Below are 11,657 nucleotides of genomic sequence, written 5' to 3'. Positions count from 1 at the left end.
GTCTATGTCTACATAGGTCTATGTTAATATGTCTATGTTTATGTCTATATGGGTCTATGTCTATATGGATCTATGTCTATGTCTATGTTTATGTCTATGTCTATGTCTATGTATGTATGTGTGCGTATAGGTGTATGTGTATGTGTACATGTACGTGTGTACGTATTTGTGAACAATTTTAGGGGAAATACACATATACCCCTCCCACCATGCTTGAGAAATTATATGTGATACCCCTCCCAATCACGACAATTGACGTCCAACCCCATCACCGCATACTTGATAGCATAGCATCAGAAGTAGGTAGCTCCGTGGACGAACATGTGTTGCATTGCACCTTCCCTCACGAGGGGGGAGCATTGGGGCCAAATGTTTTTTTCACTCGACGCCCCTTGGGGGTGTGGGTATAAAAAAGTGAGACCATCAACATTCTAAGGACGACTTCAAAGGAAGCAAATGCCAAAAAAAATGAGAGAATGATTGCGCAAATCAACTCGTATGTAAAGGTTTACAATGGGGAGAAATAACGAAGCCTTCAAGATATTTCGGAAGAATGAAGAAAGCTTGAGCATTCTCGCGATGTCTTTCCGAAAACCATATCCAAGTGTTGATGAGAGTTTTATGAACATGTGACCAACTCTCAATTGGCCCTTGCAAGACCTATCGGGTAGCAGTGTGCCTTAGACACTTTACATCTCATTGTCTTACACTCGAAACATATGCAACAAATAGTTTTTTATCTCGCATAGTGTCCTTCTATTAAAGGTCCCATTACCTATATATTGTGGACCCCCCTTGGTCCCTTGACCCATTGACCTATGACTCATTTGTATGCTTCATGAGGAGAGTCGTGATACGAGGTGATGATTGTTATTGTGATAAGGTCATTTGTGGCCTTCTAGGAGGTGACTTGGTGCCTTCTATGTCAAGTTGTTGTCTAAATCTCCCATCACGTCGCCATGCATGTTCTTAGTGTCATACATCCCAAATGGTTTACGCTTTTTACAAAACTTTATCATGTGTCGATGGAACAATGGGCATTTGCCATGAACATTGGAGATCATTAGGTTCATTCTCCATCATGGTTCATAACCACTTATGTGGGCATTTGCGAACCCATCTTTGAATCTTTGAACGTCATCGTACAAGCATGTTTGGAATTTGGACATTGTCTAGAGATGAGAAATTATTGTACATTGAGATTTTATAACCAATTGGTGAACTTCTTCATGCCTTTTTTCATCGGTCATCTTATCACCGTCTTCACAACTATTGTGGAGGGTTTTGGTCCAATATATGTAACCTCAAGGCTCATACCATCTATTTTGCTTATTGTTTTAGAGAGAATGATTGATTGATTGGGCTCCATTTTCTCCCTCTCCGCACAAAGTTCGTCAAAACTCATCCTTTTTGTCAAGGAAGTCATTTCAAACTTCATTTGGAAGTGTGTTGAATTAAACTCCACACAAATTTCTAACAGAAGTGGTATTGCCTCATAAGTTCCCATAATAAATCTATTTGTAGCCTCCTATGTTATCATGAAATGGGGTATGAGCTTGGATATCTAGGTCAACTTGTTGTGTTTATGTTGTTATTAGAAAGTTAGAAGTTAGAAGCTAGATAGCCAAAAGTGTTTACCAAACCTTCGGCGAGGAAATCTGTGATAAAGAGATGCACTTAGTCATTGTACAAATGTTGTAGTGAATGAGCAATTCCATAATAAGTGTGGGACCGTTTCCAATCATCCACCACATCTTGCATAATGCGGTGAGGCTACCAATCTCTTTTGAAGATTCGACCCAGTCGGGAGCACACCAAATAGGCATCTCCATAGGAATACCCTTTGTTTAAGTGGAAGACCAAAGTGAGACTTAGTGACAAGAAGCCATAGGCAACAAATTGTTGAGTGATGGGAGAGAGGAACAGAGAGGGAGAGGGAGCCTATAGCACCTCCTTCTTGTTGTTATATAGATACGTTGTTTCTGTACATATAGGTGAAATTTTAGTTCCAAATTCTCTCTTGAATTGGACCTAGGATGCAACGAGCTCGACCTGAAGGTGGTTGAGGGATGGGCAATAGCAACCGAGAATGGACATATTGAGGTCTAAAAAGGGTTATATCAACCCTCTCGTCGTGAGCTCGCTATATTGGAGGTGGTCGATGGTCGAGCGGTAACAATCTACAAAGGAAGATGAGGAGGATGGGAGTGGGGGGGAGCATGTCAAATTTGCAGAAGGTTGGATCACAGAGAGTGAGAGGTCGCCATAGCCTCGAGGCTCGTGGTTTGGTGGTGGGAGGCATGGGATTCGTGGATGTCAACTGACCAATCGTAGAGGTGGGACTTGGAGTTGAATTTGGACTCATTGATGGTCAACTGGTAAGGCCAAGGGGTTGGGAGTTATGAGGAGAGGATGACACGCACAAATCAAGAAATGGTCCAAATTTTTCCTTGACCAAGGAGACAGTCGGAATAAAGGTAGCACATGCACGAGACATAAAAGGTTAAGCTCAAGAAGAGCACAAGGATCCATGACAAACGGTCATGGCAATGCAAAGAGTGAACGAAGAATATGATGGATCATATGACAACAATGGTTCGGGTGCAAGGAATGGATGTGCTCAAAATAGAGAGACAAAGTCGACACGGGGGGAGAAACAGAAGGTGCTACGGATCAAGGAGAGTAACAAGCATTGGCAACTTCGGCACATACCGAAGGATGTGCGGGTTCGGAGGGGGCGAGTGTTGTAGTGTAGTTCGTACACTACGTGAAAAACGTATAAAATAATTGATTGAATAAATATGAAGAATTTTATTTTTTAAATATATATTACATGCATAGAGCAATATCCGAACCCTATACCTCCATGTTAATAATTTAAAGCCTTACAATTATATTAAAACATGAGTGTTAAAAAAGTAGATATCCCACATAGAAACTTTATTTCATGCATATTTTCTAGGAAAAAGTTAGTTAGAAGAAAATGCATGATAGAAAAAAAGCTACACAAGCACATCTAGCAATGCTATACTTGATAGAAAAAATGCATGAGGTTAGAAAAAGCATGGATCGCTAAGCCTCTCCCATCACTATATAAGGATGGGGAGCACAATATAATTGGGGGGTTAGAGAAATTTATGGTTCAAAAATAATGATTAATAAAATACATTATACTTGTGGGATTCAAAAGTTTTCTAAAAAAATATGAGGAGGAGAGGAAGAGTATGAGGAAGTGGTTGTGGTGTTTTTGGGTTTTTTCATACTACCGATTCACAAACCAGTTTAGGCCAAATTGATTTAGCCTAAACCGGTTCAAGGATCGGTTTGGTTTAGCTATAAACTCTACCCGTAACTTTAGAGGGGATAAACCTAAATTCCCCAAATACTTGTCCTACTCACTATTACATAATTTTAACTTGATACAATATACATTTCCTTCATAAAAACACAATTGTCACAAACGTAAACTTACCCACTCCTTATACACAAACAAAAACACATAACGTTTATCAAGTATTTATAGAGAGATACATTTGAAATATACTTGCACATGTACACACTTACGCAATTACAAAATATTATAAAATTTATACCCACACCCATTTCAACACTTATACCTACATGTACTCGTCCACAAACATACACTATAAAAACAAATTATCTACACACATATACATGCATATTAAGAACACCTTGAAACCTATACACTTAGTGTATCAAAAACTACATGTCATATATATTACACATATACATGTTTATAAACAAACATGTAAAACACACATATACAAATATAAGGTTTTATTTTTTTTCCAAAAAAAAGATACTACATTAGTATTAGAAAACGCCATAAGGCTATACATACAAGATATACCATTGATCCCCTTTTTTCTAAATTCTAACCATTAGCTTAAATAAATACTTTGGTGCAAAGTAAAATAACTCTGCCTTATCAAAAAAACTTTTATAAAATATACTTATGTCCCAAATGACATGAAACTCCAATCGCTTAAGCTCCGCTTGTTGCATATTACCTTTTATTCTATCCAACAAACCTATGAGATTATGCACAATCTCTATCCAAATCCCATAAATTAGTTGGGCCGGTCTTTTAGTCACATTTTGAAATACGTTCAAACATTGAGCCTTCCAAATATACCAAATTGCAATATTTCTTAGGGAAAAGTACCAGGATACCCCTGGAAGTTCATTTATGTACCAAAATGCCCCTGGAAGTTCCAAAATTACCAAACTACCCCTATGTCCAACAAATTACACTTTATAAAGTAATTATATACTCAAATCTACAAGCCCTATTTACCAAAGATTTGAGTGTATAATTACTTTATAAAGTGTAATTTTTTGGACATAGGGGTAGTTTGGTAAATTTGGAACTTCCAGGGGCATTCTGGTAAATAGATGAACCTCTAGGGGTATCTTGGTACTTTTCCCTACTTCATACCAATTGTCATATTTGAGGTTTATCAGTCTCCATTTGTGGATTTGACGATATCAAATTTTTTTCCATCAAACCATGTCTCATCACAATAGCATGAGCCAATGAAAACAAACAATTTTTTTATTCATTTTTATATGCCACAACCATAGATTGACAGATGCGTGATATTCGTGATATTCTCCATGCGCAATATTCTCTATATTCGAGAATATGAAATGGCCCTAAGAATATTAAAAACCCATTCGTTTTGCAAAATAGATATAAAATATTTAATTATTTATTTAAATAAATTTATTTTACCAAAAAAAGAACAATTATTCATTAATAGATTATAGTGTCAAGAGAGTTTATGAAACTTATTTTAATTAATCAATTTTTAAAAAACGAATATTTTTATATTTACTATACAAATATGATTAGTATAAACTTTGAATATATGATTAGTTTGAAGTACTATTTTTAATGTCAAAATAAAAATATCCATAAATTTTGAGGGAATAAAAAGTGAGAAATTAATGAGCTTTTATTTTATTTATTAAAAATAAAATAAATACTTATAATTTATAAGTTATACATTTATTATAAAAATTTAGTAATGACAAATCCCCAAGTCCCTCTTTTATTATCCCTATTTATTGTCTAAGTTCCTTTTTTTTATCCTAGAAAATTAAAAAAGACAAAGTTTTTTTGTTTTTTGTTTTAGTTAAACGAATACTTGACCACATATTCGTATTCGTATTCGTTTGCATTCAAATGGGAAACCCGACGAATGCGAATATGTCAATCTATGGCCCCAACCATTTCCAAAATTGTTTGAGATGTTGTGGAGAAAGTCCATTTTGTCTCCAAAAGACATTTGCAGTCAGTTCTTTCCATGATCTAGCACCTAATATTTTCCTACCAATCTTCACAGAATATTGAAAAAAGGCACATATTTTATTTGATCTTGAACCCACACCTTCTAATACAGATCTCTGGGATCTCAAGATAATCTAGATATTGGTCTCCTTCCCATAATCCAAATCCTCCAAAAAGAATTCACATCTCGTGGATCTGGATCTAAGCCCCAATTTGATCCATTATTTGCAATCGCCCTCACCTCTTTATCTAAACAAATTAGTTTCCTTAAGTGTGAAGATTAACCTACCATCATCATGTACATAAAAAATCATACACTCTTGTTCCCCAATAGAGGCTTTTACTCCAATCAAAACATCAAATAGAGTAAATAAACCTATCCACTTCTATGTGGCAGATCCAATTTGCATCTGACTATTTGAAAGAGCGTTTTGTATTGTAGAATACATTATCTATCCACCCCTTATATTACTAAACATTAGCACTTGTTGGTCTATAGGTTTAGACAGAAATGTTGTCCGCGCACCTATAGATTGTGTTGGTTCACCATCTAATTCTGCCCATGCACATCTAGTAAGCCTTCCCAACATGTGTCCCCTCTGGTCAGTCAACCATGAATTCCAAATCAACGGTTGTTTATAGAATTTAGATTCTAGTTTTGGCACTCTCTTAACTAACAAATTATGTAGCAAAGGTTGCACTCTCTTAACTAACAAATTATGTAGCAAAGGTTGCACTCTCACTGACAATGTTTTCCTCTAGTACATAATAATTTTATTGTTGGTATTCATAATCATTGTCCATCTTTTTTATGTATATAAGCATCTAAGACAACTATAACTAAACCCCCTAATTGATGCAATAGTTGATGACATTCCTTAGACAATCCCGGAAAGCTTGCAATTAAAACTACAAAATCATGTTGGGTCTCTTTCATGGGGACAAAACCATGCTTCCATTGCTCAAATTTAACCCATGCTCTTCGTATATCAACAAATTTCAGAGTAAGTAATACTCGGACAGATGCCCCATCTTGAAACTCGACATGGAATAGCCTCTTCCAAGAAATTGCACATCTTCAATAGGGCCAATTTTTGCTTGCAATCGACCTTGTAGCAAGTGCCTCAACTATTGGTGATTCGGCCAAAGACCTAAAACCGGTATGATTAAAGAAAATTGTTGTAATAAGTGGATCTCCTGTCACGTCTATACTTCTTCTTGCTTTGATAACTGAAGTTGACCATCAACCTTGCAACAAGTTGAACATCGGGAAGCAATTCACGAGATCTCCTACTGTCATAGCTACCTGGGCCATCATCGTTCATAGGATCCTCCATGTAGATTTAACCAACCTAGATGAATTTTTAATGTATATTAATTACAGGGAAATTTCATAAATACTCTAACTTACCTAGCCCACACTTACGAATACCTGCTTCCAAAGTATATAGATTCATGGGCACCATTCATGCATCTTCACGCACACAAAAGAGCCGAAGCAAAACTATTACAACGTCCAAAAGTAACAACTTGAGGCAACCCATCATCTCTAGTTCAAGTCCTCAGTGGTTCCACTCACATTTCACACACATGCATGTAACTTCGAGACCCCACGATTCATCCCCTCATTCTCTATTCCTCATTATGAATCACTCAAATGGTTAAGAAGATAATTATGGTTAATCACACCCAATTAACACAATAAAGATGGATTAAGTTCAAAACAAAGCTTCACAGTAAACCATTTCTCGAAATGGTTTGCAATATTATTACAAAATAACCACAATGGTGATTTTGAGGAGTGTTTGCAACAATGGTAATGAGGGTAGACTGGTTAAACTAATGGTAATTATCCAAGTTACATGGTATTGACAAGGCCTCGCCTACAATCAACAATAACACTGCCTTTTGTTGATGTAGTGTCCTCGTGCCACTTTGAGCTTCTTTCCTCAGTTGGTAGTCGAGTTGTGTTTCTTCCTTTGAACACCCTCCCAACACGTTACAATGGCTCAGTGATGGTGTTACGGGCATGACCATATAATATCCCGTGGTGAGAATTTATTGTAGTATTATATACACGTGGATAAGTGTGAGGGTTAAACGAGAGTTTAAAGAAGGGGAGGGTTACTTTTAATCCTCGAGATTGAGACAACCCATTAGGCCAAGTGTGAACTTGCCTGGGGGCCTTGGGTATCGCTATAAATAAGAGGCCTAGCTACCCTCATTTCATCATCTGGTTGACTACGTTGAGACTTTGTCTTGTGGTGGGTCAACTCTTGTAGCGAGAGCGCCAGCACCATGTACGACTCGGCGCCGCGACGGTGGTATTGGATGCTGATCGAGGCTCGAGTCCGTCTCGATCCCTTCGCTCGAGGGTGGTCGGGTGGATCCGCACCCTTCTTTCTCTCTCTTCTTTCTATCTTGATCTATCCTCTATCCTTATTTTATGCTTACATTAGTTCATGTCTCTAATAGATTGTGACCAAAAGCCATATGGGACTTAGGGTTGAAGAAAGGATAGTTGTTGACTATGGATATTTTGCCATAGACCAGTTTGTTGGTATGAGCATCACAATTTTATAGATTATTCCATCATCCACATTCAAGATTGTTTTCCACACTTTCTCAACCATGTCCATGCCATATATACATCTGTCTCACTATCATAAAGTGCACTCTTAATTCCAACATTTGTTGGTAATCCTGGACATTAAGAGCCAATACTCAAATGCACACATACTACATATACATATATATATATATATTATATAATGCTTTAGGGGCACAACAATAGATTGATTAGGACACAATGACCATGCAACGAGACGACATGACCTTGATAGGGCGACTAACTATGTGTCTAGTTTTAACTCAAACCAAATTGAATTGTGAAGCCATGGTTTAATGATTTAGGGGTTCTGCTTAATGGTTTATGGTTAACTATATTTCAATTCCCTAATGGTTTCATAATTGAATTAATAGTTTTCTAATTATTATTTATTGAATTATTCAATTAATGTGACTTAAATGGTTTTATTTAAATATATGATTAAATGGTTTGGTTTGGGTTTCAACTTTTCGTTAAACAGTTTGGTTTACCTTTTTTTGTGGGGTGGGGTGGGGGTTAAGATCACCTTTGGTATTAATGGAAAGATGTCTAAAGGCTACAAAGAACTCATATATGAAAACACAACCACCATACCCACATCAACCAACATGTTGAATAGCAAAAGCCCTCATTCAGATACCTTCGAATTTGTATTTACACATCTAAAATCGGGATCATTCCATAATGGGGGCCGGAAAAAGCCATATTGGTGGAGTATATCTCCACTTTACTCTCTCCCTAGAACAAGTGAAGATACCTTTGTCCACATCTCTCTAAAATGTTGTTGTTTACAGAACACAACATCAAGCTCACTAGTTATTGCCTCATATTGACATATTAGAGTGTGCAGAAGCATCAACCATATCTCTTTATCTAGCTCAGCCGCATTCTATTCAACTTTCTGAAATACACATTTGCATCTTCCCTTCCACGATACCCAAATTACTAAAGTAGATATTGTAGACCAAACATTGTCCTCTACCAAACAAGAGATTGTTGTAGCATATGAGACATCTAATACTTGTCTTCCATCAGAGAGGAGAAGAAAATCAACACACTCCTTTTCATAATTCTGTTTTTCTTCAGCAAACCTTCTCCATCTCTAAAACCCCACCCCACGTATACATTTGTTTACCACAAACATGGTATAGAATTCTCAACACACTTTTCCAAACTACTCTAGCAGTAGGACATATCCATACGACATGGTGAACTGATTCAATGTGAAAACCACAACTATTACATTTTAAATCATGGTGATGCCCTCACATCCATGACTTCACATGGTTCCCATAATGTACCAACAAGCATCTAAACAATATAACTTTTTTAGGAATTTGCATGGCCCACAATCACTTTCCAATTTAGTTTACCTTTATTTTAAAAGGTTTGGAATTAATAAATGGTTTGTTTGATTTCTATTTACATATAAATGGCTTAATTAAATTAGGGTTGGTTTTAAGGTAAAGAAACTAAACCAAACCAAGCCATAACTAAGGGCAACAATGGAATCAACATAAGTCAATATAAAGATGCAATGACATTATTCCATGCATAGTACGTAAAATTCGTATTCGTCTAGCATACCATTCGTTTTCCTACGTTGGAAAACGAATGAGAATACATTCTTGTGTTTTTTTTCCCCCATTTTTAGGCTTATTTACCTCATAATAAATAGTTAATCCAAAAGTATGGTATTTATCATTCTTTGAGGGTGTTTTTCTTATGCGAATGATTGAAACATTCGTGAATGCGAATGCACATATGGTACGTATGGTTCATACTATGATTCCATGTAATACATGAATTAATCATGGGGATGCCAATGATGGTAACTCGTCAATAATTGAAATTACAACTTGACAAAACACATAATAACTTTTTTATTTCATAAATAGACTTGCATTATTTATGGAAAGGAAAAGAGAACATGTGTAACATATAATATTGGGATCGCCTTAGATATATTGTAGACTTTGAGATACTATGTACAAAAATGCAAATATGGCACTTTAGCAACTCATATTTTTCTCATTTTCTCGTCTCCTTCCACGGTAAGGCATAACACCACCCACTTTCTCTCTTCTTCTTTTGAGTGTGCTAATGAATTTCCATGATATTTTCAAAATTTACCCAAATATTCCTGTGGAGGTTTTTGGATATTGCTTGAATACCCTCCTACAAAATACAAAAGCATGGATGGATAACCACACCCAAATAATAGGTCAAGAAGTTGCACGAGGGGTTTGTGAAGATTCAATGGAAACCTTGCTCACTCATATGACTCAATGTAGCTCATACCTCTCCACACATAAGCTTCCTTCCAAGTATTTGCATTTGCATATTCTTCTTCTTCTTGTGCAATGGTCTCCCCGTTAACTAGTTGAAGCATAGCCCACGCCTTCCATGTGACAAGCTCAACTAGTATGTATTTATTTTCTTTTATTTTTCAGCCTCGTTTTCTTTTCTAGTTTCATTGCCTTGTGTTTTGGCTTATCCACACTTTTATGAAATGTTGCAATGATCACATTCAAGATTGCTTTGCATACATTGTCATATTGTCCAATCCTTACACATTCATATCACGATAAAATGTGTACTTTTAATTGCAACATTCTATGAGCACCCCATGTTTAAACAATGTTTCACCCAACATGATTGTGATTACTTTCCACGCATTGTCAACCTTGTCCAATGCCAACACACTTTTTCCCGTAATCACAATGTGCACTCTCAATTACAATGTTTCTAAATAAAAGTCGTCAACATCGACAAAATCATTACTCAACACCACACTCTGCATGAAATATTTTCATGTTTGGTCCCATTGATCAATCATATTTGAACTCTGAGGATGTTAGCAAAATATCTCTCTCATCCCCTCGAATCCTTGAGGCCCATTACAACAAATGGCTTTATGACTTGGAGATCACATAGCAACACACCGCGATCTTCATGGGATGATAATGGATTCAAAGTTACCCAATCTAAGGCATGACTTACCAATGGCGACGATAAATGATGGTAGCTCAACGATGACTAAGCACACAATGACTTTTTTATATTTTTCACAAATAGAGTAATATTAATTACAACGAGGATTGAAAAACAACCATAGATAACATATGACCTTTGAATCTCAATCAATATCCTATGGATTTTAAGAGACCATGTGAAGTGAAAGGACAACATAAAAGGTGAATATGATGCCTTATTGGCTCACATAATTGCCTATTTTTCTCCTCTCTTATATGACAATTTCCATGAGAAAGAATAATATAGATACCTCGAGGCATGCCATCATGTTTCCATGACATATTCAAAAGTTTACCGAAATACTATTATACTCCTATGAAGCTTTTTGATATTTACCTAAATACCTCTCTACAAAAAAACAGTTTAATAAATATACTAAGCAATAGGTTAAGAAGGAGACTAAGGGTTTTGGAATATTCAATGGATTCCTTGCTCACTCACATGACTTGACGTAACTGATACCTCTCATGGCTCACCACACAAGCTTTCCTCCCAAGTATCTCTATTAGTTTCTTCTTCCTCTTCTTTGTGCACTGGTCTCTCCATCTTGGAATCGGCAATGGCTCGGTTCAAGCCTAAACCGAGCCATTAAACTATTTATAAATGGTTTGGTGATTCGGCTCAGGCTCGACTCTGCACTCTTAATTGCAACATATGTTAATAATTCATTTTGAACATTGACAATTTTTCAATTCCACA

Source organism: Azolla caroliniana, unplaced genomic scaffold (genome assembly GCF_043228905.1).
Source record: "Azolla caroliniana isolate FFs.n. ecotype wild unplaced genomic scaffold, voAzoCaro1.0.p SCAF_11, whole genome shotgun sequence".
Taxonomy (NCBI): Eukaryota; Viridiplantae; Streptophyta; class Polypodiopsida; order Salviniales; family Salviniaceae; genus Azolla; species Azolla caroliniana.
This window is presented reverse-complemented; position numbering follows the sequence as displayed.